This window comes from Panthera onca, chromosome F1 (assembly GCF_046562875.1).
Source record: "Panthera onca isolate mPanOnc1 chromosome F1, mPanOnc1 haplotype 2, whole genome shotgun sequence".
Taxonomy (NCBI): Eukaryota; Metazoa; Chordata; class Mammalia; order Carnivora; family Felidae; genus Panthera; species Panthera onca.
Genome location: NC_138355.1, coordinates 43,962,411 through 43,987,774, shown reverse-complemented (window position 1 = coordinate 43,987,774; position 25,364 = coordinate 43,962,411). Strand labels below are relative to the sequence as shown.

At 50.3% G+C, this 25,364-nt stretch overlaps 1 protein-coding gene and 1 non-coding gene across 2 annotated transcripts in view; one reads left to right on the top strand and one right to left on the bottom strand.

Moving 5' to 3' along the window:
* The window catches only part of SYT2 (synaptotagmin 2), a 102,400-nt gene that overhangs the window by 5,263 nt on the left and 71,773 nt on the right, over positions 1 to 25,364 (top strand). The gene's annotated exons all lie outside the window — the stretch shown is intronic.
* On the bottom strand, positions 7,635 to 7,741 carry LOC132687009 (U6 spliceosomal RNA). The gene has a single exon (XR_009613952.1). It is a non-coding gene; the product is annotated as a U6 spliceosomal RNA (small nuclear RNA).

Genomic DNA, 25,364 nt, shown 5'->3' with positions numbered 1-25,364 from the left:
GTAATTAAAATCAGGTAGCAGACTTTTACAAAATCAGGCAGTGATCCTTTGGAGAAATGGAATCAGCTCTCCCTCTCTGGTGTTGGGTTTCCTTGGGACTTGCTGTAAGGGCTAAGGCATCTTCAGGAGCACCTGCTCTGAAGCGAGGAGGAAAGAACCATCATGGGTGGAGTAGAGCAAATGATGGGGCACTTGGGGAATCTGCCCCCAGCCTCAGACAGCCTTATCTGAATGGGGTGCTGGCATAATCGGCACCCAAAGCCTCTGCAAGTTCCCATTTTGGTAGAGTTTTCTTCCGAAGCCCAGCAAGACATAGGCTTGTGTACACGTGTGCGTGTCTAGTTGGTATCTGACTGCTTCTCTTCTTCAGAGAGTCCAGGATTGAGAAGTCAAGACCCCCATGGACTTAGAGCCCAGCACTCAACCCTCGCATAGAGGGGCAACTGGAGTCCAAGCACTGTCTGAGCCAGAGCACATTGTTCCTGATTTCCTCCTCTCCTCCTTTTCCTTTCACTTCCAATTCAGATGGACTCAGCACCTGTTCTGTAAGAAGCACAAGGGATTAAAAAGGGAGGTCAGAAGAACCACATATCTTCCATCAGCCTGGGAACTCCCCAAAGTCAGAGCATGGGGCTCCTCCTCTACTGGGTCCCCCCACTTTACACCTAGAATGGAGCTCTGTTGCCAGGGTCACTTGTGATGGCTGGGTGCACGGTGACTGGGCTCCCAGAGCTCCCCAGCCCCAGGATAGCTGCCTGGCCAGGACCAGATTTCCCTCAGTCCTTGGGGCCTTCTTCACTTCCTCCCTCTGCAAAGAAACCGAGAAACCCAAGGGGTTCATCACTGGACAGTCTGGGACTAGGGTAGGGCAGTAGCTGAGCAGTGAGTCAGGGAGGCTCCCCTGAGGCATTTGTGAGGACCAGGTGCCTCTGGGTGGGACAAGGAGTCCTCAGGCCATGGAGACCCCTGGCAGGGCTTCCCATAACTGGGTTGATGCCAAAGCTCTGGAATTTAGCGATTAGAGAACATTGCAGTTGGAGGTGACATTCACCCATTACAATTATTCCATACTTACTGTTGAACGTAACTGTGAGCTTGGCAGTAGGGAGCCGGGGAAAACTGAAAAGAATGGAGGAATGGGACAAGGGGGCCTCTTAGCTGGAGGATGGGGGTGGGGCGGGGAGAAACTTAACCCTCTCCATGCCAGGCCGACTGAGGAGATGACCTGGAGGGGAGACGAAGTGGGGTCGAGGCCCAACAGCCCACTGCAGATGCAGGAGTTGACTGCAGCCAAATCAAGGAGGCTCACCCCTGCTTTCTACATGATCCTTTAGTATCTTGTTCCCCGAAGTGATTGGGGAAGAAGCTTTTATGCTATTTATAGAAAGGAATTCCTCTCTGATGTCTAACCTTAGCTTTTCCTGCTTTAGCCCAACTTCATATCCCCTGACTCCTCCTTGGAGAGGAGGAGACCCTGACAGGTGGCATGAGGGTGTTCTGGGGAGAGGGCATGGGCTACCGGTGGTAGAGGTCCCCGAGCACCCTCTTTGTCTCTCATCTGCTATGTTTATTTGGAGAAAAGCATGCTTAGTAAACACATACCCCTTTATCCCTATCCTCCTTGGGGCTGCTTGGCTCTCCATTTTCATTGTTAGCCATGGATCCCTTATTGTACCAACTGACATGGATCAAAGTCACAGGCCCAATGAGGGGGGTCTGAGATTAGATGCCAGAACCTTTGGGTTCCTGTGGTCCACCCTGTCTGAGGAATGTATAGAGGATGAACAAGAGGCTAGTGGTTAAGTGCTCTGAGATCCTGGGGAAGCAGACCTGGGGGCTGAAATCCAGCCTCACCACTAGGAGCCAAGGAAAATTAGAAGTAAACCCCAGGAAACACAGGGTGGCTGCGGCTGGGATTGGGGTTAGCAGGAAACTTGGAGTTAATTGAGGGGAGGTAAGAGGGCTCCCTCTCCCAGTTTGACTCTCCCATGAGGAGGAAAAGGCATCACTTTAATAAGGCTGCCCTGGTTCCAGATCAATCCTGGCATTGCAGGAGGCAAATGGGGGAAGCACAACGGAGAAATTGGATTAGCTCTTTGATGCTGAGAACTGCACTTGCTGCTGTAGGAGGCAGGGGAGAAGCGAAGGCTGAGCCTGAGATTGTTAGCTCAGCCCCCCAGGGTCAAGGACTTCCCAGGGAGACCCCGGCCCCCAGCTCCTGCTGGTGGAAGAGTAGCAGAGGTACCCAGGGGTAACAGACAGTAACAGAGCCAGATCATCACCCCTGCAGAGGCTGGGAGGTGTCCTCAGCCTTCCCCGGGGATAAAGACGGTGAGCCCCCAAGGTATGGGAAGGAGAGGTGAGGGGGGAGGTGGAGAGAAGATGCCCAACACCCCCTGGGTCCATGGCCCACAGTTGCTTGTTCTGCAGGGCATAACCGAAACGGCATGTGTGTGGCAGGGAGTCATATAGCCTAGGTTTAGGTCACACCTGCCACGTTCTGCCTGTGTCTGGGCAAGTTCCTTAAACTGTCTGAGTTTCAGGGTTCTCATCTGAAAATGGAGACAGTAACACACAAGGGATATGGCCCATGGGAAGATTGCACGAGATGTCCTAGAACAGCCGTTCTCAAAGTGATCTGTGGACCCCTGGGAGCCCCCAAGAATTGTTCAGGGGGAGCCATAACGTCCAAACTGTTTTCAGAATAACCCTAAGGTAGTTTGCCGTTTTTAACGTGTTGACAGTGATGGTCCTAAAGCAATGGGTTGAACTGCTCGTACCTCAGTGTGGATCAAGGTCGGGCACCAAACCGTTCTAACCAATGGATTCTTCTGCATCGCACAACTGCTAAATAAATAAATAGATAAATAAATGCCAGTTCCACTTAAGACTTCCTTTAATGAAGTAGCAAAGGTTATAAATTTTTATTAAATCTTCACTCTTGAGTGCACATCTTTTTAATGTTCTTTGTGAAGAAATGAGAAGGGTGCAGAAAGCCCCTCTCGTTGTAGAGCTTGTGATATTTCACCTCCTTTGTAGATGACAACAGTGAGTCTCAGAAAGGTGAAGTAAATGTCCCCAAGGTCACACTGCTAGTGGGCAGCAGAGTCCACATCCAGACTCTGTCCCCAGTGCCACAGCCCCCTAGGCTGCACAACTGTGGACGGGGGTGGGGGGCGGTCAGGCTGGACTGTGATAGATGCCTGCACAGGCGGCTATTCACAGTCCTCTATGTAGAACTGGTCGTGCTGGTAGCGTCTGGGCACTCGTTCTGTCCACACAGCTCTGGGGATGCAGAGGAAACCTGGATCTCAGTCCCTCCCAGAAGTAAAATCTCACAAATGAGGACTGGCAGTGCTTCCCTATCTTGTGTAGGGGACTTAAAGCCCCTATTGGACAGGCCCTCCAAGGACCACCTGGTGGGAAGGAAAATCAGTCCTTAACAGGAACCCCTAAGAGTGAGGAAGTTCTTTGTGTCTAGCCATATTCTTCCTGCTGTTCTGAGTACCCGTTTCCTCTTATAATTCATCCTTCGCTGCCTCCTGCCAGGTGAGTCTGGGGCTCCATGTATACAGTCCGGCAGCCACAGAGAAGCTGCAAGCTGGGAGCAGAGTTACAGGCTCTGTCTTCCTGGACAACTGTCTGTTGTAATTAAGAGTTAGCACCCTGATCTTAGAGGCCAGGAGGTAACTGCTTCTCCCTCAGGAAGAACAGGCAGCCTTCATTGTCTCTTCCGTGGCTTTTGTGGCTTGGGCACTGAGAGAATGTGGTTGGTTCATCCTGGGAGGACAAGTGGAGGGCAGGGCAGGGAGGCTCTGGAGGACAGTGGAATAGCCACCTTCAGACGAGGTCAGGTGTCTGCACATGTACATCTGGCCCAACAGGGAACACTCGTCTCTCAGCTCTTCAGCAGCCACATGGCTGGGTAATTGATTATCCTGGCACATAGCTCCTTTCCCGGCTCAGCCATCCTGCGCTGCCCATCATAGACCAGGAATGGGGAAAGACAGAGACATAGTAAAAGATGGAAGCCTCCCTGATGAGAGGGTCACCTGAGCAGTTTGTCCTTTCCTGGGAGGGGGAGAGCATTGAGACCCTGGACACTGTCCTATGGGGTCATTGAGCTAAAGCAGGATTGGGTCCCTGATTCTCCACTCTCACAGTCCCACGAATGTATTTTTCTCCCCCTGGCTCTTCCTCTCTACCCAGGAGATGTATTGGAAACCGACCCTGGGCTTGGCGGCCAGTGGGCAGGGAGAACTCAACAGTAAATTTGGAAGTTCACAGACACAGGATAGGGCAGCCTCCATAGGGCAGGTTGGCACCCCCAGGACTCTCAGTTTGGGACACAGAGCTCTGGCCTTTAGCAAGCTAGGCGGATTCCCAAAACAGCCCCTCCCAGGGTCCATCCCATCACCCTACTTTCAGAGAGCATTTCTTGCTTGTCTCTTGTCTGGGGATTGTGACACCTCAGAGCACTTGGCTCAGAGGAGGGAAGATTCACAACTTCACATAAACACACAGATGCAAACCTACCACACATACACACAGCTCTTGGCAGGTTGCCTGTGGGCAGTGGGGCCTCCCTCTCACATTCCTTGGAAATTGAGAATGAAATTGGATCTGAGACCAATCTTCAGGTTGGAGAAGACTTCTCCAGCTGACATGTGGTCTCTCTTTCCCACCACATTCCACTTCCCTTCTTGGCTCAGAAGTGCTCTGGGCAGGGTCCTAGGCTGGGGTCTGGCTTGGGGGCATGGCCACTGTGTGGTCTCCTTGCAGATTTTGGACCCATGGTTTCTCCTATAACTATTGCTGCCTTTCCAGGCCCTGTGACAGCTGCCATCTGTGATTAGGAGCTAATGCAGGTGAAGCCTGCTTGGCTGTGACTGTTAGCTTAGACCTTTCTGGAGGCAGCATTGATGGGAGACTGTGGTGCTCAGAAGCAGGAGACTTGGTGGAAGGTGAATGAGACAGTGTTTCTGGGGCCAGGGATTAGGGCACCTGTCACCGCCCTAGTGACAGAAGTGATGTGGGGGGGGGGGGTAGGGGCGGGGAGAGAGATAGATAAGAGAGCATATAGACTCATTAAATACTTTCACTAATGACTTTAGGTGAAGGGCTCACCTAAAGCAAAGGGCTGCTTCAAGTGTACGTACCCCATAGTGATAAGACTCTTTTCTATGTCCCAATTCTCTAGAGAAGGAAAAGTTGTGACATTGCCTCCCTCAGTGTTAGAGCCAGGGCAAGAAGCTGGGACCCCTAGCATTGCAGGGGTCACATAGGTCACCCCTCCACAGGCTCCCATTCATTCATTTGTTTATTCATTCACTCATTTGTGCAACAACCATTCATGTGCAAGGCTGCAGTGGTGATAAAGACAGGGCAGACACAGTCCCTGCCCTCATGACCTTTATAGTCTGAGGGAAGAAAGACACTGAAGACAAGAAACACACAATTGATTATTGAATTACAATTATGATAATTGATGTGAAGTAAAAAAGAACTCAATGCTCCTTGAGTTTATTACGGGGGCATCTAGCAGGGTGGGAATAGTGGGTATGTGGCCACCATGATTCATGAACTGTGGAGGAGCCATAGGCACTTCTGGGCCTTCTCTTGGGACTTCAGGTCACTCCCTGGCATTGCCAGGGAGCTGGGAGGCAGGCTCTGCGTTGTGAAGGGCAAAAGAGAGTCTAACTCTGCCTCTAATTCCCCTGGTGACCCTGAGTTTGTCATTTTTCTCTCTTTGTATTTGTTCATTCCTCTGTAAAGTGGAGATATTTGACTAGAAATCCCTGCAGTCCCTTCTTAGGGTCCCAGAAAAGCATTAGAGGTTTTCAAAGGCCAAACTATAGTTCTTCCTCTGCAGACTGAGAAAGGAATTCAGGAACAGGGATGAGACAGCTCCTTGGCCACTGATTCCAGCGATCAGCAGAGAGACAGAGAACAAGCCCAGAGCCAGGGGACCATGGTTCTTTGACATCACTAATGGAGGAGTGAGCATGACAGGTGTGTCCCCATAGTGGTTGGAATCAGGGATGGAGATATAAGAGGAGAAGGTCACTGTCATTTCACCAAGGGTAGGACTAGAGCAAGGGTTGGAAACTGAAGCAAGCAGGGTTTAGTAAGTTTGACATTAGGCAGCACTTTCTTGCTGGTTGCACTGAGATGTGGTAGGCAATCAAGGGGATGAAGAGAGAGTGTCAGAGAGATGTTCCAGAAAAGCAGGGAAAAAGCTTTTCTGAGGGAGTGTTTGTATGGAGGTGGAGGCAGGAGTAGATAGATGACCTTACGAGGTCTCTCTCTCAGACAAGTCCATGGATCTTTTCTTCCGTTGCCACTGATGTCAGCACTGTCTGGATGTCTGTGAGAGGAAGATGTCAGGTCTTCTTGGAAATTAGTTTTTGAGCATAAACTATCCTCAGTTCACATCTCTCAATGACACATGTAGCTAACTGCAATTGTCACACTCAATCAAATCGAGCCCAATTACACCTTTGCTCTCTTGTCCTGCTGTAATATAAATATGGCTTCTGAGAAGTGTATTAGTTGCTGGCAATATGAGGCTGGGTTTGGGGGCTAAGGAAAGCTAGGTGCTTCATGTTTCAGACCCAGAAGCAAGGACTGGAGATGAGCTCCTTGAGGGCATGGGATTGGCCTTCTCAGAGGACCCTGCGGTAGTCCTGTCTCTAAAAACAGGAGATGGATCAGATGCCATCTCCAGGATTCTTTGTGTCCTTGGGCTTTTTTGTTGTTATTACCCATGGTCACAGGCTCTCCATGTGTATGTAGGTAGGGGGAGTATTGCAGTCATCCATGTGTCTGCCTGCAGATTACAAAAGGTCCAATGAAACCCTGCCCCCCACTCCCAGTGAGGAAGATGCTTTGCATCTTTAATGATTCATGATGTCAGAAAGGCAATCTAGAACATGGATTTCAGGTAGATACAAAGAGGAATTTCTGAACAGTAAATGTGGTTAGACACTGTGACAGAAGAGCAAACAGATGGTGAGATCTCCAAAGAGAAGACAGTCTCTGTGGTGCCTGTGGCTCAGTTGGTTAAGCATCTGACTCTTGATTTCGGCTCACGTCCTGATCTCGGTTCATGGGGCTGAGCCCCATGTCGGGTTCTATGTTGACAGTGCGCAGCTTGCTTGGGATTCTCTCTCTGTCCCTCCCCCACTCTCTAAATAAATGAATAAATAACCATTAAAAAAAGAAGAAAGTCTGGGACAGGGTAGATATTTATAAAGGATAGATTGACCACCAAGATTCTCTCTATCCCAGGGTTTATGAGTGTGGATATAGACATGCTGGAAAGAGTTGACTGTGTGCACAGTTGTTATAGTTGACTTGTATTCAATGAGTGCATCACAGCATGGGAGGAAAAGAGGAAGAGGAGGAGTAGGGTGGGGAGGAAGAAGAGGAACAGAGTAATGCTGGACATAATAGGGCTTGGGAGAGTGAAAGTCTCTTCTTTATCAGTGTTAGGATGACGTCTCTGAGATGAGGGATGGTGTGTGTGTGTGTGTGTGTGTGTGAGTGTGTGTGTGTGTGTGTGAGTGTGAACTCAGCATCAGGAGACTTCCCTTATGAGAGTCAAACCTGCAGCAGAGTATACAGATGTCTGCTACCACGTGGGCTGTCCATGGAATTTGCATGTCATTCTTGTGCAGGGGCCATGCTAATCTTCTCTGTATCATTCCCATTTTAGTATATGTGCTGCCAAAGTGAGCACATGGGCTGTCCATTTAAATTCAGGGTGCTGTGCATCCCTTGCTAAAACAGCTTCTTTGTTTGTTTTGTTTTAAGTAGGCTCTGTGTCCAATGCTGGGCTTCAACTCATGACTCCTGAGATCAAGAGTTGCATGCTCTACTGACTGAACCAGCCAGGTGCCCCTAAAACAGCTCCTTGTATGTGATCCATTCACACATGCTGAACATTTGCTTTGCCAACAAGCCACTATCACTCAGCCTCAATACTGAAGAGAGTAAAGATCTGGGGATCTTGTGAAGAACATGGCTTCCAGACTTTTTCAGTATGGACTCCAGTTTGGGGCTCAGGCTAGACTCAACTCCTTTTTAACACAATCCTGACAGTGATTTTTTAATTACACACACACACACACACACACACACACACACACACACACACACACATCCCTCCCTCCCCCACTTGACTCCAAGAACCACAGAAGGATCACAGTCATAATTCTGGACTTTGGAGGTATGACCTTGAAAAATCCTGATGCCCAGCCTCCAGGCTTATGGCAGAACCTTTCAAAATCACCCCACATCTTCTAAAGTTTCTCCTATTAATCCACATAGTCTCCAAATTTCTCTTGGCCTTCCCTTTGGTGACTTCCTTCTTAGAAAGTTTCCCCATGGAAACTTTGAAGCTGACCAGTATAGTCATGGTTTTGTTTTGTTTTGTTTTGTTTTGTTTTGTTTTGTTTTGTTTTGTTTTGTTTTGTTTTCTCTCACTTTTAGCTTCTCTGAAAGGACCTGTATCTCAGTGTCTTAAAGTCAGGGGGCCATACCCTGTTCAAGGGTAGGGATAGTACACTGCCCCCTTTCCCACGCTCATATGCCTATTTATGCCTTTAGAATTAGTCTCTGACTCCTTCATGTAAATGGTCTCCTGGATTATATTATCAATTTCCTCCCAAATCCCCCATATCACCTTTACAATGCTAGAGGCATGTCAACAATGCTTCTTGGCTGCTTGAGAGGGGAGTTTCAGCACCACGGACAGAGCACTGCACTTGTGCGTGCTCTCTCTCCAGACTGGACGGTCACAGGCTAAGTCCTGACTTTCCAATTTTGGAGATAGAGGCTGGGATGAGAAGATAATTGGTGTTGTGAAGAACTGTTATCACTTTTTATTGACTGCAAGACCCTGGCCAAGCCACCTCTTCTTCCTGAATCCCACTTTTTACTCTATAAAATGAGAGGAATGAATTCCAAATATGCTATGAGCCTGAGTATCTATAATCATCTTTCACAAGAGGTCTTTAAAAGTAGCTTTGACACACATGACCTAGGTTAGGGGAGGTCCAGTTTAGCTTGTAGGTTATAGGAATACATGACCTCGGGTCTTGGAATCCACTGAGTCTCCCAAACTCAGTGACTGGCATCTCCCTCCAGCTTGCTGAAATGTTTAGCACAGGGGCATCTTCCCTGTAATATTTGTTATTCCAGATACCTCATTGCCCACTCCACTCATAGGCAAAATCTTTCCTGGGTTGGTGGGAAGGGAGGGCTTTTGTGGCATGGTGCAGTCTGTTACACGAAACTTAACTGAAGATAGATAGAGTACTGCCATGAAGCTGGAGCTGATTAGGCATCCCTGGAGGGGAGGGGCTATGTAGGAATGAGAGTGAAGAATCTAGTCTTCTCTGCACTGGCAGGTCAGCAGGGTGTTAGAACTGAGCCCCTCCCTCACTTGTGGGAGCTGCAGTGGGAGTTCTTCTTACAACAGGAGGAATGGCTGCATAGATTGGCATGGGGCCCAGTGTGGGGGTAGGGTGGGCAGAGACTGGAGGCTCTTCAGAGCCCTGAGGGCTGGGGGAGTCTGCCTGTGATGGTGGGAGAGAAGATAGAGTGCCAGACCATGGCTGTGTCCTTATGTGCCTGTAGTAGGGATACACCACCTTTTCAGCCTCTTGGTTCATCTGAATGGGGTCAGTCCTTTTCTTGCAGGCCCCAGAAAATCCTGCAGACAAAAGAAGCTCTTCTTTTCTATTCTCCAGTTCCTTCGTTTCTCATCTTCCCCACTTAGATATTGACCACTATATACTTGACCACCATATATTTCACTAAACTGATAATCCGAACACTCCTTGTTTCCCTGTCCAGGGCACTTAGCGTCGGGGAGAATGTGTAACGATCATCCTTTGGGTGATGAGAGAAGCAGCTCAGGCTCTACTTACTGGGTGGGATCACTTGAAACTCTCCATAACTTACCTTACACAAAAGGGAAATTCCAGACAATATTCAGGCTACCTCCTATCTCTTCTTTGGCTTCTTCTCCCTTTAGAGATGTCAAGTGCCTACCAGCTGTTCTATGCTACCCAGTCCTCGCCACTCTTCCAGGCCTGCTAATCTCATCTCCCTTCCCCTAGCCCTGAAAACAGTGCGGTATGTCTTATTCTGCAGCCCCAGGCACAGATTCAAACTGCTCCTCTGCTGAACATGGCACTCCTCCCAACAAAAAGGCATCTGCATGTTGAATAGGCAGTGATGCCTACCCAGAAAAGGCTGGATAAGTAATGATGGGATTCCAGGATGGTGAAGGCTGTTTGAGGAACGTATTTAAGGCACTGCTTTCCTGTGTCATTTTTAACACCGGGTGGTTCACTGCCTGCCTTACCAGTGGACAAAACCAGTTCTTGGGAGTGGAGTTGGAGTCAGAGATAGAACAAGTATCTTGCTTGGCAGAGAAGACTGGTGTTTGCATGTGTGGGTACAATATTCTTGTTGGGGGAGGGAGAATTGGGGGCTAACACTCCGCTAACACCAAGAGTACCCATTGCTCAGGTCCAAGTCCTGAAAACCATTGCCCAAACAGGGAGATGGTTTGGGGGTGCAAGTCCAGCCTGGAGGAGCAAACTGGGTCCCATAGTCTTAACTGCAGTAAGCCCAAGGCTTTGGTCTTAAAGAGAATTGATTCTACTTCTCATCTCCTACCAGACCCAGAGAGCACAAGATACATGGAGACTAATTTTGACCCACTGTTAGGAAGACAGTTCTTTTTTTAAAAAAAATTATTTATTTTATTTTTTGAGAGAAACTATGAGCAGGGGAGAGGGGCAGAGAGAGAGAGAGAGAGAGAGAGAGAGAATCTTAAGCAGACTCCACGCTAAGTGTGGAGCCTGACGTGGGGCTCAGTCCCATGACACTGGGATTATGATCTGAGCTGAAATCAAGAGTCAGATGCTCAACAAACTGAACTATCCAGACACCCCAACACCCTTCAAATAGAGCAAGAATTGGTCTGTTTTGGGTGTAAACCTAGTGTCTCTATTGGTGCCTGGCACGTGGAAGATACTCAGTAAATATTTATGGAATGAATGTTGAAGGATTAGAACTGTCCAGACACTCAGTGGCTTTTCTCAGGAGACACAAGCACCTTGTCCTTAGGTACATTTCAGCAGAGGCCAGGGGCCATTTACCTGTTATGTTGCTGGAGGGGCTCCTGTCACACTGATGGCTTGGTCTTGAGGGTCTTTTCTCTTCAACTGTGAGAGTCCATGATTCTGTGATTTCTTTTGAAGGAAGGAGACCTTCAGAATGGGGCCAGAGCTGGCCTGGCAGTAGGAGTCTTTACAAGGGACACATACCCGGTACCTTTGGTCCAGCCACCTCTGTGACATCAACCTGCTGCCAAATATGCTTGTTGAACTTGATAAAGAGAGTGTGTCTATTTCTTATTTCTTGGAAATCCTTACTGTGAGGCTCATGCATTGCAGTCTCAGCTTGGCCTGTGACTTGCTGGCCATCTGTTCAGTGGGGTCATATCCATCTGACTACCCATGCACACTTTTCAGAGGTGGGTGCTCAGTAGGACCCTAGGTGGGCGGGGGAATGGGAGAGATTTCTGGTTGCCTTCGACAGGGAGTGGAGGTAGAGTGGGTGTGGGTCCCAGCTCCAGCTGCTCCCATGCTGTGTCCCTGGCGCTGGCCCTGATGAGGATGAATAATTGATGGTGACTAATGGATCATTGCTCCTGTATGAAATATTCAGCAGGGACCATGGCAGGTTTGTGTAATCAGATGTTTCATGCTGCCCTCCTGGTAGGTGTGGGGCTCCTGGGTTTCCCTGACTCTCAGAATCATGGGTGTGGGGGCACTTCCCCAAGGAGGAGTGAGTTTTGTGCAGAAGGTCCTGTGGGGCAACCTTCTCAGGGTGTACTTTTACAGGGGAGAGGGCAGAGGCCCATAGTCCTTTATTCTGGACTTGCCTGCTTTATGGGGTGGCTACACTGTCCAACATTCAGAATGTTGGTGAATGACCGAGAGGATGGTTAGGGGTAAACAAAGGTGCAACATGCAGCCCCTGGGATATCTGAGAGGGCATGGTGGGATGCTGATGGTGGATGGAGGATGGGGGGGTGAAGCCCTCCCCTCCCACAATGCTCCCTGCCTCTTGGGTACTGAAAACAACCCTGTAGAATGGCCCTATTATGCAGATGAGTGAGAATGCTCCAAGGGGTTAAATGATTTGCCTAAGATTGTACAGCTCTGGGGTTGTGGAGCTGGGCCCCTCCCACAATGCCTCTCCTTAGAGGTGTGTCTTCAGGGACAAGTCTCTTGGCCCTTTCTCCCCGTCCCAAAGCCACCTTGTTCCCTCCTCCCCTTCCCCACTGACCATGTGGGGAATGATGTCATGGGGATCCCGGGATAGAATTACAGCCACAAGCAGCTGTGCCAAGAAGGCTGGCTGGTCCCCAATGGGGGATGGGATGATGGGAGTGACTCTGTGTGTGTGTGTGTGTGTGTGTGTGTGTGTGTGTGTGTGTGTTGGGGAAGTGCCCCTTCTGATCAGCTCAGTAGGGAGGAGAGTAAGCCCCTTAAGTATACCAGGAATTCAGGGAGGAGAATGGCCAGATTTGCAATGGGGGCCTGGCCCCATGGTGCGGCTGAAGGGAGTGCCTTCCCATGCTGAGCCTCAGCCACCCTATCAGTGGGTGGTGGCCTTCCTGGAGCTGCTCCCAGGAGGACTGAACCTTCTGTGAAGCTCCAGACCCCAAACAGAACCTCCAAATTCTGGCTCCCATTTGATCTTCCTCCTTTCCCATGTCTCCCATCCCCACCAGAAGCTGGACTAGGGGCCACCTGAGGACACGGCTGTAAGATGAACAGCCTAACTCAGCCCGTGCTCCTGAGTTCTGAAAGACCCCAAGGACAGAGATGGGGCCAGTGCCTCTGGCCACCCATTTCCCAGTCTCACAGGCTCCTCCCCCATCAGGAAGTTCTTCCGGCTTCTAGTCCCATGCCCTCCTGCCGCAACCAAGTGGATCCTCTTGTTCTTTGGGTCTGCAGTTCTCTCCCTCCAAGGTCTCATGTAACATCACAGGCGTGGGAGATGGATGAGTAATGCTTGCTTAACAGAGGGGAAAACGCAATTCAGGATTTTGGGGTTAGAGCCAAATCCCTCTGTAGCTATCTCTCATTTCCAACCTGACACATTTCTCCGCTCGATACCTGGGCGCTGTCCAGGAGGCCAAATCAGAACATCTAGCAGGACTATTCCCTGCCTCATCGTAGACCCTTGACTGTGTCCTCCCACGGGCACAGCTCAGAGCGTTATAATGACAGGATCATCCTTGCTAAGGAATGAGGGAAAACCTCAGTGGGCTTTTACCACATCCCTTCATTTCACCCTTCTGACACTAGGGGTGGAGGACAAGGAGTGAGGTCACTATGGCAGATTGCATTTGCCCATTTTACGGTTGGGGAAAGTGAGACTCAGCTTGCCAGAGTTCACACTGCGGTGGGAGTATGAAAGCGTGTTTGGTGTTCCGCTCTGAAATCCAGCCCCTGGGTACAGGGAACGCCAGTGACCAGGAAGCCAGGCTCTTGCCTGCGAGAAAGTTATCTCTGTTTTCTTGGCCTCTGCTGCAGGAGGGGCCCTGGCTGACCAGATGGGCTGCAGCATGGAGCAGGCCCACGCTGCCATCTGGGGCACTGTCCCTATTCCATTAATATGCCCTCAGAACTGTGATGGCTGGAAAGACTATTCTTGCTTCTTTTAGCTTCAGTTCAGTGTTAGGTGCAAAGGACTTGGCAAATAGGAAGGCGCAGGGGAGGAGAAGGAGAGCTTTCACCCTCAGGTTCCCAGAGGGAAATATTAATGGTGCAGAAGAGGATCTATTCTTTTAACAAAGAAACAAACAAGGCTGTTTCTCATAGAAACAGAGCCCCTCCTTGTCAGAGCCACACGTGCCTTTGGAGTTACCATCACAGGGTTCCCTCTCCAGTGCCCGGTCGAGAGGAGACCCCCACTCACAGAGTTCCCTTCTCTACTGAGTTTTCAAGCTCAGCTGAAGGTCTACAACACGCCCAGCCCAGGGCTAGTCTTGGCAGAGCCAAGGGCTCCTCTCTGCCTATGGGCGACGTGGTAGAGATTCAGACTAAACTCCCATGGGGGTGAAGGAGGTGACAGGAGACAGCAACACAAACCTGTCACACAGATGGGGGCACTCAGCGTCCAGTGGCTGGAAGCTACACAATACAGCCTTTTGGAGTTTAAGGCAAGGGAACCAAAGGCTGCACTGTTGGGGGCCTGAGGACCTCCCAGAGGAGGACACTTCCATTGGAAACACATCTCACTGGAGTCTTTGAGAGTTCTCACTCATTCATTTGGCAAGCATTTTCCTGAGTACCCACCAAGGGCCAGGCACTCTGCTGCGTGCTGGGGATACAAAGATGCTTAGTGATGACACAGCCCCTGCCCTCCATGGGCTTACAGTCCAAGCACACAAACAAGTAATCTCAGTATAGGAAGGCAAGTGCTAAGATAAAATTATAGGGTACAGTGGGATAAGAGAGGAAGCTGTCAGTTCTGCTGAAGGGATTCGGGGAGGACTTCATAAAGGAGAAGCCTGAGCTGGTGCTAGAAGAAACATCGGGCATTTTCCAGATGGACAAAGGGAAGATCGTCATTTCAAGCAGAGGGAATCACAAGAACAGAGACTTGGAGGTGGGAAGTATCCTGGAGGGACTTGAAAGGCTGGGGAGGAGGGCAAAAATACTGGGAGGCGGGCAGGGAGAAATGAGGCTGGAGGGGAACAGGAAGCAGCCACCCTCAGAAAGGCTGTGAATGCTCAGTGGGAAGGATGCAGGTGAGAGAGATGTGCACTCCAGGATCTCACTCTGGCAGGGCACAAGGGATGGCTTGGAGAGCGTGACTAAGAGACAGGAAGCTTGGGACCCCTGGGTGGCTCAGTCGGCTAAGTGTCGGACTCTTGATTTCAGCTCAGGTTATGGTCTCTTGGTTCTTGGGCTTAAGTCCCGAGTCTGCACTGACACTGCGGAGCCTGCTTGGGATTCTCTCCCTGTGCCTCAACACTGCTTGCGCACTCTCTCAAAATAAATGAAGAAACTTAGAGAGAGAGACAGGAAGCTAGGGTTGGGGACTTGTTAGGAATGGTGGCCCTACAGGGTGGTGGACGAAGGGACTGATTGGAGCAGGAGCCATCTCTGCCTGCCCACGCCCAGCAGAGCGTAGGGAATGGGTGTCAGGGTAACTTGTCCTTGGCTCCTTTGGGAACCTGGAAGTGTGAGGCCCCTGCCCCAGACCATGCCTTTGCTTTCTCAGGCCAGCAGAGTCAGAGGCATCAGGACTCCTCCTTCAAGGAAGAAAGAGAGAAGTTGTGGCCTGTTTTCCTTGCGACCCTATCTGTCTGTCTAAAGTAGGGGTGACAAAGAGAAGACAGGTTAAAGCAGGAAGGCAACAGGGAACAGCTGTGGACCACAGCACTAATGAAGGCCAGGGTCAGGACCCCTGGGCTGATCCCCTCTCTGGTGGATGTGCCTGGCCCTGCCCCAGGGGGCCTCTGGCACTTACCCCCAGGAGGGCGAGACCTTGTGCACCCGTGTGCCCCGTGCGTGGACCCCACGGGACTGTTTCCCAGTGATCTCATTCCCTCGCCTCACTTGCGGGGAACGTGCCTGCTAGCAGTGTGAGCCTGTTTCCCCAGCTAATGGAGCTGGGGAAATGTGCATTCATTTTTCCCCTGAGCTGTGACAGGCAATAGGAAATTTGCCCTGAAATATGCATCAGTGTGGATTGAAATACAACACTCAGTGTATTTTGCAACAGAGCATTAACAAGGAATAATGTGGGATCTCACCCGGATACCAGCTTCGAAGGGTACATTTCCCCCAGACTTTCCTCTCTGTCCCTCCTGAGCAACCCTTTGTGTGTGGGGGGTGGGTTGACAGGGAGAGATATATGGGAAAGGAGCCGTGGAGGGTCAAGGACTGCAAAGTGCCAGCGGTATCGGGAGACCTGAAACCTTGTATTTCTAGAATGATGGTGAGTTTAGAAATACAGAGGAAAGAATGAGTATGTTTCAAGCTCTGGATACCTGGGCCTGAATAATTAAATTGATTCTCTGCATTGCTAGTGGAATTCATGTTGGTGTGAGCAATGCGGTGTTAGGATGGGGACCTGGAATGGAGGGTGGGCACTGGTGCAGATCGGGTTTTTCTCCGCACACCCCACTTCTATTTCTCATAACCTGTAAACAGACTGTACCCAGCCAGCCAGGTGAATGGGAAATGGCTCTATTTTAGTTCATTTTACTCCTTAGGAGGTAAAAGTACTGTTTGTTCAGGCAGTTACTTCCTCAGCAGGTGAGTTTGCCAGGAGAGGGCTGGGTTCCCAGAGCTTGATTCTGCCAGGGGCTCGGTCTCCCTCCCAAGGTGGGACGCTCCCAGGATGCTGCTCCCTTCCCAGCCTCTGCGGCCTTCTCTTCACGCTGCTGCCCTCATCCTTTCCAGGCTGGTGTCCTGGCAGGGCTGGGCTCCTGGTCACTCCCCAACCCCCACCCCCAGCCCACTGCTACATTAATATTCCTAACATACCTTTTGAGCATATCCCTGCCAGCCCCACTCCCACTCAAATGCTGTTTCCTGGAGGGTGTCGGGGGTGCCAGAGGGAGGGCTTGGGTGTCAATGCCAGGAGCAGGTGAGCTGGTTAGAGGTGGGTCAGCCGGGATGGAGAGCTTGGTCAGGACATCATAGCTCGGGGACAGAGGATCGGCTCTGCAACATGTCAAGAAACATGTTAAGTTCAGGAGGGGCCAGAGGAAGGTTTCACTACCAACCGAGACCCGTTACATCAGGGGGCAAGGGGTAAGTAGGAGTGGGGACACTCAGGGGCAAATTCCTGTGGACAGGGTTCTGCATATGCTCTCTTTTTAAAAATCATTGACTGAAATATAAACAGAGAAAAGTGCACAAATCGTAAATGTATAGTTGGATGAAATTCACAAAGTGAACACACTTGTGTTACCTGCGGCTGGATGAAGAGAGAGACAGAACATCACCAGCACCCCTGAGGGAGAAGGAGAAACGCCTCATTTCCCCAGCTGTGTCTTCGAGAACTATAGATTAGTCTTCGAACTAGAATAATACTTTTCAAAACGCACTCGCTTGTGACTGTCTTCTTCCACTTCACGTTGCTTGTGACATTAGCCGGGTCGTTATCTGTACCTGGAGATTGTTTCCTCTCATTGCTGTGTCACACTCCATTATGACAACGTACCTCCATTTATTTGTCCATTCTATCGTTAATGACATTTCGATAGTCTTTAGTCTGGGGCTGCGATGAATAGGCTGCTGTGAACTTACTTCTCTATGCCTCCTGATAAACACATTCTCTTGCTGAGTCATCGGGCCCGTGTGTGTTTTGTTTTGTCATCGAAGGCTATGCATTTTCCAAAATGCTCTTGCCAATTTGCACTCCCACCGGCGGTGACGGCAGATCGCTGTTGCTCCGTGTTGCCAACACTTAGTACTTTCTGTCTTTTTATTTTAGCCAGTCTGGTGGGCGTTTATGGTGTCCCCTTTTGATTCCAATGTACATGTCCCTGATGCCTGAAAAAGATGAGCTTCTTTCCGTGTACTTGTTGGCCACTTGGATATCCTTTTTTAAAGTTACTACTTAAGTTTTCACTCATTTTCCTCCCGGGTTGTCTGCCTTTTTTTGTTGCTTTTTGGGCATCGTGCCCACTTCTGAAGGCCCAGGCCCTGACCTTCACTTGTGCTTTTCTTCTGAAAGCAGAAGAGCTGGGGTGGTGTGGGAAACCAGGGTCTGGCTGGTTAATTGCATATTCCCTGTTTTCCGTCGTCATTTACCTGTGGGATTAAGTTTGTTGTTTGGCTAGTGTCCATGCTTAGCCCCACATCGGCGCTCTGGCTTTATCTCTCACTCCTCCTACCCTCAGAAACCCTGGTGGGGTCAGACTGGACCACACCCTGGCCCCAGATCTCTGCTTCTCACCTCCGTGCCAGCGCTCAGGCACGATCTTCACCTGGAATGCTTTCTAGGAGCCTTTGGGGTATTCAAATCCATGTGCTTCCCCAACCCCATTTAAGGTTCAAATGCGATCCCCCCTCTTCTCTGATGCCTTTTCCAGCAGCAAGCAGCTCACCTCAGTCCCTTCCTCCTTGACGCTTGGCTTTTCATGTCTGTTTGCCTCCTTTGGCAATTAATTATATTCTGTCTTGTGATACCTCTTCTTTTTTAAAAATTTTATTTTTAATTTTTAAAAATTCAGATCCAAATTAGCATATAGTGCAACAATGATTTCAGGAGTTGATTCCTTAGGGCCCCTTACCCATTTAGCCCATCCCCCCTCCCACAACCCCTCCAGTGACCCTCAGTTTGTTCTCTATATTTATGAGTCTCTTCTGTTTTGTCCCCCTCCCTGTTTTTATATGATTTTTGTTTCCCTTCCCTTACATTCATCTGTTTTGTCTCTTAAAGTCCTCCTATGAGTGAAGTCATATATTTGTCTTTCTCTGACTGACTAATTTCGCTTAGCATGATGCCCTCCAGTTCCATCCACGTAGTTGCAAAGGGCAAGATTTCATTCTTTTTGATTGCCGTGTAATACTCCACTGCATATCTATACCACATCTTCTTTATCCGTTCATCCATCGACGGACATTTGGGCTCTTTCCATACTTTGGCTGTTGTGGATAGTGCTGCTATAAACATGGGGGTGCATGTGTCCCTTCGAAACAGCACACCTGTATCCCGTGGATAAATGCCTAGTAGTGCAATTGCTGGGTCGTAGGGCCGTTCTATTTTTAGTTTTTTGAGGCCCCTCCATACTATTTTCCGGAGTGGCGACACCAGCTTGCACTGCCACCAACAATGCAAAAGAGATCCTCTTTTTCTGCATCCTCGCCAACATCTGTTGTTGCCTGAGTTGTTCATGTTGGCCATTCTGACAGGTGTCAGGTGGTATCTCATTGTGGTTTTGATTTGTATTTCCCTGATGATGAGTGATGTTGAGATACCTCTTCTTATCTTGTGTTATTTTGTGGTTTAGCTTTTTGTGTGTTTAGGCCCAATCTCCCTGAGGTGGTGGTGGCTCTGTGTTTCCCTCAGTGCCTGGCACACTGTGGGTGCTTATTTGAGCCAGGAAAGGGGAGGGGACAGTCAGAAGTCAGGTCACAGGGTGACCTGGTCGTGCTCCCTTTACCTTCTCTGCCTGCCCACATGTCCCATCGTTCAGTCAACCAACACGCCTTTTCTGTGCCTCTGCTAGGTGCCGGCCCTGTGCTGGAGGCTGGATAGAGACGTAGCAGTGAGTAATATCTACCATGCTCACTGGGGAGACAAGACAGGGGCCCCAGAGCTGCGGAGGGGTGTTAGAGACGTGTGGGTGGGGTGATTCTGGGTGGAGTGGTCTGAAGAGACCGGATTGAGAGGCCTGAGGTCACTGTCAGGCTGCCCCACATCCTCATTAGGGGGGACTATGATCAGAAGGCTCCACAGTTGACTGGTTGATGGGGGAGCTGATGAGGTCCCTGTCCCAGATCTGATCCCCACCAAGGCTCACAGCTGCTCCCAAGAAAGCAGCGTCACTCCCCTGTGCTTCTTGCACCCCACTTCCCTCCTCACACGGGAGGCTGTGCTAGGAGATGGGACTTCTTCACTTCCTGCCAGTTCAGTGTGCTTATTAGTGCTGCAGCTAGGGTCGGGGGGAGAAGGGGGGAAGAGGGATAGCTCATTGCCACACATTCCCCACTGCTGGGAACGGTCATCAAAGCAGCTGTAAGAGGCCCTGCCATCCCCTCCCTTTACCCCCAAGACAGCCTCAAAGACCACAGAATGGCTCTGCCGCCCCTGCTACCCCGATTCGGAAGGGCGGCCCATTCTGCTCCCATCTGAGCCCCCGGAAGGGGAGTGGAGGGGGAGCATCCGAGGCCATTGCCCTTGTGGCTGAAGATCCTACTCTGGTCTGAAGGCTTTTCTCAGCCCTGGAGACTGCCAGGCTTTCAGTGGGACCTCTTAGAGATTTCACTTAACATTTCCCGAGTGCTCCTGTCTGCCGGCCGCGCCTGGAGAAGTTAAGGACCCTGCTCTGGGGATTTCTCCTGTTAAATAAGACGAGACACCAGTGGGGGAGGCGGAGGATTGTCTGCAGCGGCCAGCTCGCACTTTTCATCTCCTGTTCCGGGGACTCTTCCCTCTAATTCGCTCTCACCCTGTGGGGCCCCTGGACCTGGGAGGATCCTGCTGGGGGCCGCCTTGGAGTTAGACCAATGGGTAGAGTTAGCCCAATGAGCTTCAAGAAAGCTCCAAGGCGGGTGGGCAGTGAGGGAAGGTGGGCTCCTGGTTCTTGGTGGCCGTGGCCTGGGAGTGTGTGTGTGTGTGACTGGAGCTGGGTGTGGCCAGGAGTCAGGGTGGGACGTGGCGGTGTCACAGGACCTGACACCTCGCTGAGGCACCGGCTAGGCTGTATTGACTCTGTTGGTGGCACCCGACTTTGAGTGACATTATGGCCACCTTGGAGGCATAACGGTGGGCTCCAGGCACCGGAGCGGGAAACGGAACAGCTGTTTTGCCAAGAGCTGTTCTCTTTCTCCTCAGGTCACCGAGAGCATAGCCCAGTGCCATTTGCAATGGGGGCGGCACTCGTCACTTCTGTGGAGCCCACGGACATCCACGTGCTCACTGAGGAGAATGGATTGTGCCCCCTCTCTGTCTACATGGCCCTTGGTGGTTTGTTTCAGGAATTCGCTTGTTGGACAACACTAAGTGTGTGAGCTAGCTAGGGCTTCAGTTCCCTGGGAATGTTTTTAGATGGAGAGAAGCAGGGAGGTGGGGGGCGAGGAAGAAGCTGAGAATGTGTAGGAATAACGCAAATCCTGTGGTTAGGTAGGATTGGGGGTTACTTTCCCTTTCTCCTCTTGGGCACCTCCCTCCCCACCTTCTTGTTCCATCACTTATAACAGTGACACATTTCCTCACCAACTGCTTCTACATAATGAAAGAATCATTCACAAAGATTCCATAGGTAGGACAGGGAAGGTCCTGTTGCTATATATATACCCCCTAGAGGCAGGAGCTTGTATGTTCCGGTTTCCTATTTCAGCAACAATTACATAAATGGCCCACATTAATTAGAATCCTCTGAATTTTCATGTCTGATTCTTGGAAGCTCCAGAGTTAGCCAAAACGTATGGAGCCCCAACTAAGTAGAGGCACTTAGTGCTGGGTTCCGGGACACAGAGATGATCGCCATGGTTCCAGCTCTCAGAGCACCTGTATCCCCGGGCAACTGATACACAAGACATTACTTCAGTTCAGCAAGATGATGTCTGGAAGGGTAGAAATACTCAGCATGCTAGGGAGGATCTGCAGGTGGAGGTGACATCCCGTAAATGTTTCGAAGAAGTGGAGGTCGCTTGTTGACTAGAGTGTCCTAGGTGGAGGGACACAGATACAAGTAGACAGATACAAGTAGAAAGGTGTGATTAGTGCTGAGGGCTTTCTGGGGTATGGGCTCAAGTGGGGACCTGGTTGGGGATGAGGCCAGATCATGAAGGGCCCTGAATGCCAGGCTGGGGCGTTTGGATTTTATCCCTTGATGGATAATAAGCAGGGGTGTGATAAGACCAGACGTGCATTTGAGAAACTTCAGTCTGGCAGAGATGTGATTCCTGATTTTCAGGGGAGCAAGGCTGAAGACAGGGAAAGCAGCTAGGAGATAATTGTGGAATCTAGGTGAGAGACGATGAGGGCCTGGGCCTCTGGGAGATGGAGTCTGCATTTGAGAGCTAATTAGGAAGAATCATGCACCAGACCTGATAACCAATTATAAGCGGGAGGCAGAGGGGAAGGAGGCTGGGGTGATCCCCAAGCCTCTGAACCAGGCGATGAGTGAATGACGATGGTGCTGTGTGTTGAGAAGGGAAAGGGGAGAGGAAGGATGGGTTTAATTTGAGGGATGAGAATGAATGTAGTTTGGGACGGAGTGAGTTTGGAGTGCCTCTGGGACATCTGCGTGGAAATTACCAATAAACAGCTGCAAGTGTGAGTCTAGTGCTCAGGAGAGGCGGGGGCCTGAGGAGGAGACGTCAGGGGAGGTGCAGGAGTGGGGCAGGGAGGGAAGGCAGAGAAGGGGGTAGGGATGTCCGCCCCAGCGGGACAGGCATGGCCAGGGAGGCGGGGAGGTGTTGAAGCAGAAGAGGAGACGAGTGTTGCACCAGAGCCAGGGGAGAGGGGGTGAAGGGGGTGCGGGTGTTGTCAGATGCCAGTGAGGTGAAGCAAGTGCCCTGAGAACTGGCACTTCAGGGGCCCCTTCCAGAGCCAGATTGTGTCAGATTATAGAGCCAGTGGGTCAGCGGTGGGGAAGAAGGGGAGTGTGAGCACCAGGACGGGTGACAGTTTGTGTCAGGAAGAAGAGATTTATGCAGATAGCTGGAGGTTGTGCATGTGTTGAAATTTATAAATGGAATAAACTTGAGCTTATCTGTAGATGGAAGAGGCAAGGCAAGTAGAAGATAGACGAGCCACTGGGGAGAGGTGAGGAGCAGGGCCCTGGGTGGGGGTGGGGGGGTGTGTGTGGGAAGAAGGGCACAGGGAGACTGTCCTCCCCTGGGAGACTGGGGCAGGGCAGGGAGGCAGCCCTGGAGCTGGAGACTGAATTAGGATCCCAGAGGGAAAGGATAACAATGAGAGCCATGGGGACAGTGGAGGGGAGGCAGGGAATCTGGGGAGCCTCAGAATGAAAACAAAAAGAGTGGAAGAGGTTGGAGGTTCGTTGAGAGACACAGTCTCAGTCTCCAAATCACAGACTCTATACCTGGGTTCACACAGATGGTAGACTGGATTCTTAAAAGGTTGCCACATTTTTTTTTTTTTAATTGGCTTTGGAAAACTAAAATAGCAGAAAAATATGACAAACATCCATTTTCCCAGAACAGCTTTTAATGTTTGTCAGTCTTTTTTCCATGTGTTTAGAAACAATACAAATAATGTATGCACACACCATCCTTTATGAAATATGTGCATGGGTGGAAAACAGATGAAGCTAGACTCCCCTCCGGAGCATCACCGCCAATCTCGCTCCCAGGCTCCCAGTCCACTTCTTCGAAGGCACCCATGAGGATTTTGCTGTGCACACTTTACAAGCCGTATAGTGTTGGGTTTTGGGTGTTGTATCAGTTATCCGATACCACAGCCTACCTGGTGATACTTGATAAAATGACTGAGAACAGACAACAAGCCCAAATTAGTGGCTTAAAACAACCATCGTCTACTTTGCTCAGACATCTGAAATCTGGGCGGGGCTCAGCAAGGATGGCTTATCCCTTCTCCACATGGTGTCGGCTCCACTGAGGCCTGGAGAGTCCATTTCAAGATGGCCCATTTACAGGGGTACCTGGCTGGCTCGGTCCATACAGCATCCAAGATGGCCCATTCACATGACCAACAAGCTGGTGCCAGCTGTAGCTGGGAGCTCAGTCGAGGCCGTGGGTTGGGGGCCTGTGCTCCTGTCTATATGAGCCCCTCCATGGCTTGCTTGAGCTTCCTCACAGCCTGGTGGCTGGGTTCCAAAAATAAGGGTCCTAAGAGAACAAGGTAGAAATGCATTACATTTTTATTGCCTAGCCTTAGTCACCTAGCATCACTTCTGCCGTAATTTATTGGCCACAGCAATCACAGAATCCACCCAATTTCAAAAGGAGGAGACACAGACTGACAGACATCAACTGTCTGTCAATGTCAAAGTCACGTTGTAAGAAGAATGTGTTGGATGGGAGATAACAATGTGCCACAAGTGTGTGTAATACTTTTACCTAAACAGAATTTTATAGTCTATATTCTTCTTTCACTTGCTTTTCTCGCTCAACATCATGTTGTGAAATTTAGAACCGAACTTACTTTTTTTATGCACTTTGTGGCTGGTGTTCAGGTTCGAGCAGTGAGGGAGAGCCGTTAGCAATATCATGGGTCTAGTTTCAGCATAGCCTTCTACTATTAAGGCCAAATGCTCGCCTGGTGGAAAGCTCCTGTTTTGGTGAGAGCTGTTCTATCTGAACACTGAGCCTGGTTGTCTGTTGTGAAATGCCAGATTCACACCACTTGTTCAAACATAAGTCTCAGCAGGAAAAGGCAAAGAGAAATATAATCAGCCAATATGAATTGAGGGAGGGTCTGTCTGCTAGAAGTTGTCAGGCAGGCAAGGAAATATAAGGCCGGGTTTTTGCCCTTGAGAAACTGGTAATCTGTTGGAGACAAGCACCCCCTGGGTGGTGAGGTTTGAAAATGGAGTTCAGAGGGTGGGATTGGCATGGGTTGAGAGTTCGGATCCGGCTTTGGGTGGGATGTTCTGCCCCTGGGCTCCTGCAGGCCGGGATGGTTCTCTCCCAACCTCCTGTTCCCAACACTGTGAAGGCACCCGGCTCCATAAATGCATGTTGAATGCAGAACACAGGACTTGAGTCAGTGGCGGAAGGGAGGGAGATGGACATCCCATGGCAGGGGCCGTGGCCTGGGCACCTGGGCCGGAGTGACAGCGAGTCACCTGCCTGGCTGCAGGAATGAGAAAAGCAGTGGCCTTGGAGAAACTGGCCTTTGGAGTGAGTCGGGCTGGGATGGAACCTGGTTCTGACACTTACTCATGGGATGACCAGGGACAAGTTATTGTCTCCCCATCTGTAAACTAGGCAGACTGGTAGCTGTGCAACCGGCCGTGAGGACTAAGAGAGAGGACGCAGAGTGTTCAGTATAGGGCAACACACATAGCTCCTGGTAGGAGCATGAAAGAGGTTAGCAATGATGGCCATGTGGGCAAGGGCCAGGTGACAGGTGGCCTGAACCTCAATTGAAGGGCTTTAATTTGGCCCATTAGGTGTTGTTTCAGATTTATCAACCTGGCTGGGTGGATTGGGTAAAGGAAGTGGGGGGAGGTGGAGCCGGACCAGCCAAGAGGCCATGAGAGAGGCCCATTTGGGCGTCAGCGAGTGAATATGTTTCATCCTAAAAGACTAGAAGTCCTTTCTGCTCTGCGTTCAGGATCTCTAGTGATGACAACTACAAATTAATATACTGTATACACTTTGTGTTTGAAAGTGCAAAGTGCAGCCTTTACCTGTGCTGCTTCAGCTCGGCCGTGCCTGTAGCTCTCAGGATCCCTTTGTTCAGGCCCCAACTCAGCTACATGGGCTGGTCAAATACTCTTGGCTCACTATGCTTTGCGTTCATAGTCTGGGCATAATTTTATGTTTTTGATAATTTATTATGTGTCTGTAAGCTCGATGAGAGTAGGGCCTATTAGCATGTCTCCAGGGTCTGTTAGAGTGTCTGATAGGAGCTCAGTCAATAGC